Source organism: Colias eurytheme, chromosome 17 (genome assembly GCF_061535395.1).
Source record: "Colias eurytheme isolate Ceu_HAF_F1 chromosome 17, ilColEury1 Martin Lab GWU primary, whole genome shotgun sequence".
Taxonomy (NCBI): Eukaryota; Metazoa; Arthropoda; class Insecta; order Lepidoptera; family Pieridae; genus Colias; species Colias eurytheme.
Window position 1 is genome coordinate 4,163,008 of NC_142996.1, and position 9,940 is coordinate 4,172,947.

The 9,940-nt window shown below is 32.5% G+C and overlaps 1 protein-coding gene across 1 annotated transcript in view; it reads right to left on the reverse strand.

Moving 5' to 3' along the window:
- gus (splA/ryanodine receptor domain and SOCS box containing gustavus) overlaps positions 1-8,320 on the reverse strand; it is a 65,331-nt gene extending 57,011 nt beyond the window's left edge. The window contains exon 1 of the mRNA XM_090111465.1: positions 8,104-8,320. The gene's annotated coding sequence lies outside the window, so the exon portion shown is untranslated. The remainder of the gene's footprint in view (positions 1-8,103) is intronic.
- Positions 8,321-9,940: the final 1,620 nt, after the last annotated feature.

The window sequence follows — 9,940 nt, forward strand, 5'->3', positions numbered from 1 at the left end:
TCGAATATATTGTAAGTTGTTATTATACGAATAAACTTGAGAATATTTCCGTTTTGATAATTTGGGCAAAATGTTTTACTACTTGGTGCATTATCTAATTTTCGGAGCGAAAATTAATCTATGATGTGAGAAAAAGCTTACTCATAACACGTTTTAGGTATCTTAATTACAGTAATGTCTTTATTAGAAACGAATAAATTTATACAAGTGTAGGCTTCTGAAATAATCACTTAATATGTACATGTAAAGGACATTTAGCCTAGTTAATTTAGTAAACATGTAAATTTGAATTGGGAGTAATAAACTTTAAATAGATATACCTAGATATTATGGCATTATATTTGTTTAAAAAAACATTCAATTAGCGTAAATTAACAGCTACAACCACTGCGTTTATTCAAGGAAATGAACGAAAAACATAAAGGATATCAAAATAAATGAGTTAATAAAAAAAAGATAATCGCTTCCTGCACCGTAAAGTATTATGCCTCCGAATAAAATGTTTGCTCGATGCAAACACAATTTCGAGTGAAGACGACGCAGCGGCCTTGGAGAGCCTCAATACTTTAGTGGACTTTACCTCGTCGCAACCTTCAAGACCACTTACAGTTTGTGTATAGCGAGGTGCTATTGCGAAAGTTGACAGCATCGTACGTGCGTCGCGTACCGAGCGCTGTCGCCGGCCACAAAGCTTGCTACCAGCATTCTGATTGTAATTTGCGTTTAGATTTTACATTCGACGACATTCACTAATTGTAATTAACGAAAATTACTATCCGGATATTAATGCTGTTTGCGGTCATTAATGACGTAAATTACACAGATATTTGTGCAATTTTGTCATTTTTTTTATTTAAGTATTGTATAAAAACTCCTGTTGTAATAATTACATTTTGATTTTTCTCGGTTATAGAGTGCCGGTAGAGATAGGTTAGCAGTACATACGTGTACGAAATTACTATTGATTTAGGCATATGTTTCAACACGAACTAAAAATTCCGTCCTAAATTTACACCATTATCGGTCAACGTTTAGACCTCTGTGACGTACCTAATTGATTGCGAAACCAACTTTTGTTCCGTTTGTCATATAATTGGTTTTGTTAGTAACAATGCCACATTACGACCTACTCGTATAAACATAAATGAGTCTATGTTAACACGTTCAGTACGGCATCGGGTCGAAAACACCTGAAGTGAACTATTCGCGCGGGCCGGAGAGAGATTTCTGTTGCTATCGCATGGGCCGGGGTAGTTTACTTTAGGATTTTTTGTAGTGAGAGTGTGACAGATATATTGACTGGTATTCTGCCACTAAATAGTACCCATAAAAGGAAAAATATTGTATCGGATCTTAAAGACCTGATACGGCCTGCAAAGAAATTTTGTCCTTGCAGGACGGATATCGGATCTAAAAGACCCGATGCCTGATAACCCGATAGCCGGCCCTTGGTGACAGGTCAGTTAATTAGTGATGTGCATAATAATTAGACGTTGCGATATTGTATTGATATCTATTATTATATATCTAACAAAATTTTACGATTATGATGCGGCAATGGTAGCCGTGGTTGAGATTTTTGATAGTTAGAAAAAACATTTTTTACAAAGAGAAAAACCAATTTTGGAAAATAGATTTTACATTTTTATAGTGATTCCAAGAACTTTTTGATTCACCCTCGTATTGTCATAACTGTTATGATGAAGCGCATACTGTTTTTGAGGTAAAAATGAATTGATTTTTTTTAATTATATAGTCGATTCATTTGACATCACTAGCAATCATATTCACTAGTGCCGGGATCAGGTGTATAAGATCCTATAATTTTACTACTAATTTAACCTCCTTTAATGATATTTTTTTCAAAAACGGGTCTAATGTTGTTATGCAGTGATTCAATAACAATACATTTCAAGAAAGAATTTTCAAAAAAGTCTTCAACTGGATGACACATTTGATTTTAATGTCAAAAGGTGTAACAGGTCCTTTCCACCTGATGCCGGCCGCAAATGAAGTTCACCAACAGGTCTTCTAAGCCCTATGCCGGCCCAACGATAAGTAGCCAAAATCGGGCCCCGTCTTGAACGTGTTAAGACGGTGCCGTTCATACGTAAAATAAATGGGCGCTTTGCAAGGTTACAGTGGGTGGCAGTGGCACAATGGTGCGCTGACGAAAGAATCTTGTTAACGCCATGAATCGAGCGGACTATTCACTAGTCACTAGACAAAGATTATTTAAACAGGCGCCTTTTACAAAAGCCAGGCGAAAGGACGAGCGTCCGTTCTAGAGCTATAGCCTTGTCGTCGCGAATCCAATGAAGTTTCTACGAATTCTAAAGCAAATGTCGCAAACATTTAATAGAATGAGTGGAGAATGTTGATCGCTGAAGTTTTCTCAGACAATAGAACGAGTTTGTATAACTACGCGTCTAGCTTTGCTTTGTTTTGATAAATCAACACTATTGTTTCCATGCAGTTAGTTATTGAGGCACGTAATGACTGAATGACGATGATTCATTTAATTTTGAGTCTTGACAAATTGATATGCTAGATGTTTAATATTAATATTGTATTGATATTTATTCGACGTCACAACTTATAGCCATAACCGATGGCCATAAAAATTATAGTATTCTGGGTAACAGATTATATAACGCAATTACAGAATTTCTTCATAATTACTTTTTAGTTTTTATATGATACTATTATTACTATACAGATGCACAGATTGCATTCAAATCTGTGCATCTGTATAGTAATTGCATTCAAATCTGAATAGGTACATAGTACTGTCATACAGTGAAGTATCGACTAACGTGTTAATTAATTTCCTGCATTCATTACACACATTATATTTGTTCACTTTATCGCATTGTACTTCAAATATCCAATGAATACAAGTAACTACATATTATTCCGTAAATGTCGTTCTCATAAACGTACAATGCATTCTACTAAACGATAAGTAATATCTACATTAAAACAAAGGTTTACTCAGTATACATATAGGTAATATGTCCGACACTTCATTGCTAGGAATCTTAAGTACATACATGCCAAGTTCAAGGAATTTTCATAGCAATTGTTTATTGCACTAATAACATTTGTGTGATTAATTGTAACGCAATCACCGCAACACGTGTTCCAGCGGCGATAAATTATCATCAAAATATTAATCCGACAGAGGTAATGTCCAGAAAATCGTATTACAGGGTGTTTAACGTTCAATTGTTTACCGGTTCGCAACAACCAGCTACAATAGATCATTAATTGTTCCCACTGACAGCATTGAAATTAATAAATTTGTAATTTGCAAGTGAGACCGTGGCGCAAGTTCTGAGGTCTTTGCAATCGTTGACGCAAAGTACACGTGCAAATTTATCACGAGAGGTCTTACTGAAGTTCGATCAGCGACGATACTTTACAACTTTTGACTACTGATTAGAGGCAATTTATATTATGAATATAAATTATGAAAAAACTATATATTTTATAGCTATAGAAATTGATGTAGTGTGTGTGAACCAGTTATTTAATATTTATATCTATTATTACGATAAATACTAATGTTATATACATATGTACCTAAACGTATTAAAACCTAGATGCTACAAATATGATAAAATGACGCAGCATATTATTTGACAAAAAAATCCAAAATTATAGCCAGCCTGAAATTCTAGTCACGTAATGATCTTGTAACTAAGACAGATAATTCAGATACACATTAAGTTATATTGTCTTTCCTTCGATTCGCCAGAAGATGGATGAATTCCTCTCGTACTTGGAACAAAAACGCTCGTTAACATCTAACTCGACATTTTTTCCTGTTTCCAAGTTTCTTGTAAGACGCAGAGCTACGTCGGACAATAAATTACGATTAAAAAAATAGGGCATCTAATTTAGGTTTATATGTAAGTAGAACTGTATTTTAAAATTTATTTGTTAACCTTTCAAAAGGTTAAAAGAAACTAATTCCTTTGTCTGTACAATACGTCAATTTGAATTTCAATTAATATTTATATGGTCCTTTCACTTGGCGCACGACAAACGAGACAATCAATTGGACAGTTTCTAGAATAACAGTGTTACGGAGCAAATACTTATTGTTATATTAATTGTTATCTGATTGATTAAATATATTATAGAAGTTATTATGATCTTGACATATCGGGATATCATAGGCAATAACTATATAATTAATAAGTATATACTATGAATTTAATAATGTGTTTCTTTGTCCCGTATGCATCCCTACACTATTCCTTTATCGAGCTTGTCGTATGGTTGGTGTTATACAATCACCCAAAAACAGTCGAACGGAGTGAGATATTTGTTAGCAATATTTAATTCCGGTTGAACCTGAATATAACTAGGAGTTTATCTAGTTCTATTATTAGCTGTAGTAAAATAATCAGTAAACCATATTATATACCTATAACCGAACCGACATCCGAAAATGTGCTTGGTTATGAATTGTAATTTTGTAGCTATATTCCTATCGCTAAATCTTACACAAGCGTTTTGGCTGACGTAAATGGAATAAGAATAAATTAAGGAATAAGGTAGCTACACTTTATCAGGGTAACGTACGTAAACCCACGGGTCGAAGCTGGCAAAATATAAATAGAAGCATACGTGGGCGACGTGTTGGCATTAGCTAATAAATATATAAGAGCCAGTGATTTCTGTCAGAGGTTATTGATTCGGAACTTTTTTCAGGTGATAATCGTGCAACTATTTCAGTGCTAGGTTGAATGTCCTAGACACGACCAAGGCCTACAGCATTTCGGGACCAGCTGAGTTGGTGACCGGAGCTTGGTTCAAGGGCGTTGGGTGAATGCCACTCGGTTTTTTGCTTTCAAAACTTCTTAGCTTATCGAAACCGGATGAATATCGTCAATTGATGTCTAATAACTATTCTCGTTTGGTAACGATACTACGAATCGAAATATCGATTCAAATATTTTATGGAGACAGCAGGGCATTAATAGCACTAATTAACTTGTAAAATTAAAATTATTTGTATATTGGTGGTAATGATTGTGAAATGATTGTGGTAATGATTGTGAGTGAAATGTGTGTACCCTATGGTATGTCCCTTATAGAAATTTTCACGCTGTTTATAATTCGTTCGTGAACTAGTGGATATAAAGCTACACAGTTCTTTTTATTTATTTCTTAACGGTTATTTCTGTTCAGTTAACAATGGAGACTATTCATGTAAACATGTGCCACTTATTATTCAGACTTAAAATAAAGAAAAACGTGTTCAACGTCCGTACATCTACATCGTTTACTACCTACCTAAACTTCTTTTGGACAGCGAAATTCACTCAAAGAAAGTGCTTTTATATTATGAGGAAAGAATTGAATAGAAGTGTGATAGAAGTATAGATATATTTTCTAAAGGAGTTTGTTCGTAATAATAACAAAAATTGTTCGCAAGATAACAATGTTACACCTGTGGGGTGTATTGGGTAACTAGATATAACTAGGTAAAAGCTAAAGCCTTTGTTCCTTCGCGTCTGTGGCGCGGCTCTACGAGATATTTATCCTTTTCTTTTTTTGCTCGGTTGCGCCGACCGCCCGAGCAGGTAGGCTGAATACAATAAACTTGAGCAGACGTATATACTCATATAGGTAGGTACGTACCTAGACGTGGAACTTAATTTTGTGCGTGCGGTCGGGCGGACGAACACGCGGTTTTGGCATAGTTTAGTGAAGGCTTTTAAAGAATTTGGCTGTTTCTGAATCGTCTACACATCATGTAAATTGTTAAAAACATGCTCACATTACAACATTTTTTTAAATAATACTAGTAGATACAATATGATAGGTAATGATGATGAAGACTATTCTTCTCCATAGATAGGTATATACTGCTTTCCAAATCGGTGGTAAATGTTAAAAATATGTTATGACGATTCAAAAGTGCTTCTAGAAGTCTTATTGAATAAATAAATGTTTGAGTTTGAAAAATTTAAAAGAAAATCACTTAGATATTTAATAAATTTTGTACATAATTGGATCTGTTTGTATTTTTTTGTATTTAATGTAAATCTTGTGTGTGTGCAATAAAGAATTATCTATCTATAAAAAAAAACTAAGTTATTATCAAACAGGTGACTGAAATACCTAAGTAATATTAAAATATGCAACATTTGTTTGATAAACTTTTGCATCAGACGTCTAAGTATTAGATCACACTTAGTTATGGTAACATACATAGATATATTTCATAACAATGACCAAAGCGTTACAACTATTAAACGAGTACTTATAATCAGATTAGCACATACTTGACAGTATAATAAAATAAAATACGCAAGTTGAATTATAAGTACCACAAGTTTATCATTGATCCATTCAAGGGATCATTTTGTGGAGCAATCGCAGAGGTCATCTGAGGATAACAAAGACACTAATTCAAGGTTAGCTGCCGACTTGAGCATTTCCTCTCGAGGTATTAATATTTAAATGTCACCTTTTGTTATGATAAATAGCTTGTGACATGTGACATGTGCAGTTTGGGCGCGGGCTTGATTATGATTTGTTTGAATTACATGTATGTGTTGTAGCATATGTTAATGTTTATGTTATGGTTACAATTTGATGCAAAAATTTAATCCAAAACTTGCTTAGTGTCTGATACAATATTAAACACACTTTTCTGAATAATATTTCCATGATAAAAATCAATAAATGATCGCTAAATTGAAACATGTATGAAAAACCAACTGACAATTCAAACACTTAAAATTATAAGATAATATTTCCTGTGATACTGAGTTACAAAATAAGAGAAACTAGTAATAAAAATAAATCAATTTGAATAAATTCTCAATTTATGTTGTATTCAAATGTAGGATGAATACAGACAATAGTATAATTATTATTTAATTGTTGAGCAATTGGTGATAAGAAACTATTAAAGATAATAACAAAACTAAATGGGAAAGAAGTACACATTTACAAACGATTAGCATTAATTTTAACTCAAGTTTTCATTATCATTATGATATTTTATTTTATTTTCCTCCCATAATTCATATATACAGGGTGTCCCACTATTGGTATACTAAGCGCGAAGGAACTTGTAGTTTTGCATACACTGATCACGTAAAAAATACTTTTAAAAAAAATTACGTCCAAAATTTTTTGCTAAATTTTTCCTGAAAATCCATGTTTTCTTCTTTAGCTTCGCGCAGCCGGCATATACCGCTTCTCTTATATGAGCATTTTATCTATGAAAACATAATCTTAAACGATAGCACACGTGCTGGTGGCAAAGTTGGGCGGCTCGCTTGTTATGGGTGTACACATAGAGTTTTAAGAATTCATCTATTTGAAAAAGAAATGCGTCTGGAATTTTTTAATTATTTTTTACGTACTCAGCGTATGCAAAACTATAACCTCCTTTGAGCTTAGTATACCAACAGTGGGACACCCTGTATATACCACCAGAAGGAAGACACCTGGTATTCAAAATAATTGATTTTATTTCTACTGCAATTACATATTTCAATGGTATGTGTATATAATATGTATACCTATCATTCTTTATAAAATTATAAGCTTGTCAATAAGGAAAAATCTATTAGAGGAAAACCACAAATTTCAGATTTAATAGGTTAGTAGGTACCTATAGTTGTTTATTGTGATGGAAGCATGAATAATTCTATTATTTTGGTAGCCTATATCATTGTTCATCATTTATTATTATTTTTATTTGGGTAATTTAATTTAACATGCTATTTTTATTTACCTCTTTATGAAGAGATTACCTTAAAATACATATTAATTATTAGTAAATTAAGGTGTCCATAAAATTTGTTTAGACTAGAACATGCTTGAATTTTGTGCAAGTTGTGCGACTCGAAACAAAATGTAGATTGTAGTATTTACTTATACCTAATTTAGAATTGTTAACAAACAATGTTCTAAGTGGCAAAAGTTTATAGATATTAAAAAGTCTATCAGAAACACGCTCAATATTAAATACAAGTATTACGACAAAATCGTTACGAATGCAGAGTCCAAATCGATTTCCAATTTTTCTTTCAAACCAAAGCGTCAGTAGAAACAATGAAGTTTTTTTACCTTCGTTTTCGTGACTCCACGATGCCGCTTTAGATTCCCAGCGCGTACTACAGTTATTCACAGCACTTATCATCACAATTCTATAACGAATTTAAAACTATTTCTACCATTAAAAGATAGATTAAAACTTTATGTACAAATAAAATAATATTTTAACATAAAATACACAAGGTGAATACAAGCAAGGGTTCGAGCATGACACAAAACAAACCAATAGAAAAAGTTAAAAGAGAAGGAGCGGAACGCGACGCGCCTGCGTCCAATTGCGGCGTTGTCGGTAAAACAGAACACAATCGGATACTTTGTCTGTATTAAAAACAGCTGATTATTTTACAATATACAATTTTTTATAATATATAAGCTGATATTAATTTTTAATTAATAAAAAAAACTCAATTAGTGTGAAACTAGAAACAGCGGCTTCTATAAAATATACTATAAGAATTCAATATCTTGTAATGGTGTGTTATATTTCTCATAGATGTCACTGCACAACACAAACCTTTGAGAATTAAAATGTTTCACTTAGTTATATAGTTTGGCACAAGATGGCGCAAATCAGTAACTGCGAGTGAAAAATGATATTTAATATTTAAAGATTTTCATTAGATTTTGACGATATTATAGTACACTGGATAATTTTAGATTTTGAGCTAAGCCAACTAAACTTTTGTTGTTTTTATTTCACCGTTTTATTATTTAATTTCAAAATTTGCGCCATCTATTGTACTTTTACGTAAACATATCAATTCGTTTTGTTTGGTCATGGCACCATAATATTATATTTTAATTATTACAATCACGAAGTTCAATTTTATTATTGTCTCTTTAATTTCAGCAAGATTTCAACATTATTGAGAACTTTCAAGGGTTTGTACAGAGATATTTAAATATTTCATCGACTATAATGACGTTATACCTACCTACTACAAACAAGACAGTTCCAAAATTTACCCGCGAGAGTCGCGTTCAAAAAAAGATCTAAGTAAAAGAGACTCGTTAGTATTAATTTTTTATTTAATGTATGTATGATATTTAATATGACCACACAGAAAAGATACAGAAGGTTATGTTATAACTAGACATCGGATTATATGCACTAACAAAATGCCAAAATATGCATGCAAATATGCACTAAAAAAGGCCGAAATATGCACTAAAAACGACTGATATGCCTAAAATATGCACAATACAAAATCAAAAAACCTTCATTATTTTTATATATTTAAATTATAGATTGTACAAAAACAGTGAAATTTTCTTGTAATTAAGTATAGTTTTTTTGCCAATATACAATTAAGCATTTTTACCAAATTTTCGAGCGCAAATTTGTGACGTTTGTCACCCGCAATCCTAGTGTTGCCACCTTAGACCATTTCGAGCTAAACTAAGCCCTTTTTTGGTATTCAACCCGTGTTTTAAGTTTTTAGCCCCAAAAGGGTAATCTAGCCCTATTTTGATTGGTTCAAAATTTACTAAAAATGGAGCCCATTTTGTAATTTTTTGCCATTTTACCATGCTAAAATAGGGTTTGTTTACTCGCTGAGCGTTCTGATTGGCTAATAAAGGTTAGTCGACCAGTAAAAAATTCCCGCTACTTAACGAAATATGCACGATTGGGGAAAAAGGCTAAAATATGCACTAACGCCGTAATTAGAGAGATTTATGCATTTGCATATGCAAATATGCAAATGCATATAATCCGATGTCTAGTTATAACCTTGGTTATAACATCAAGCTACGTTGTCACACAGATTAAAAAAAATTGCAAATATATAAAATGAAGATGTGTGGGTAAGCTAGTTGAAAGAGTCGCTCATAAGATTTTATAATATAA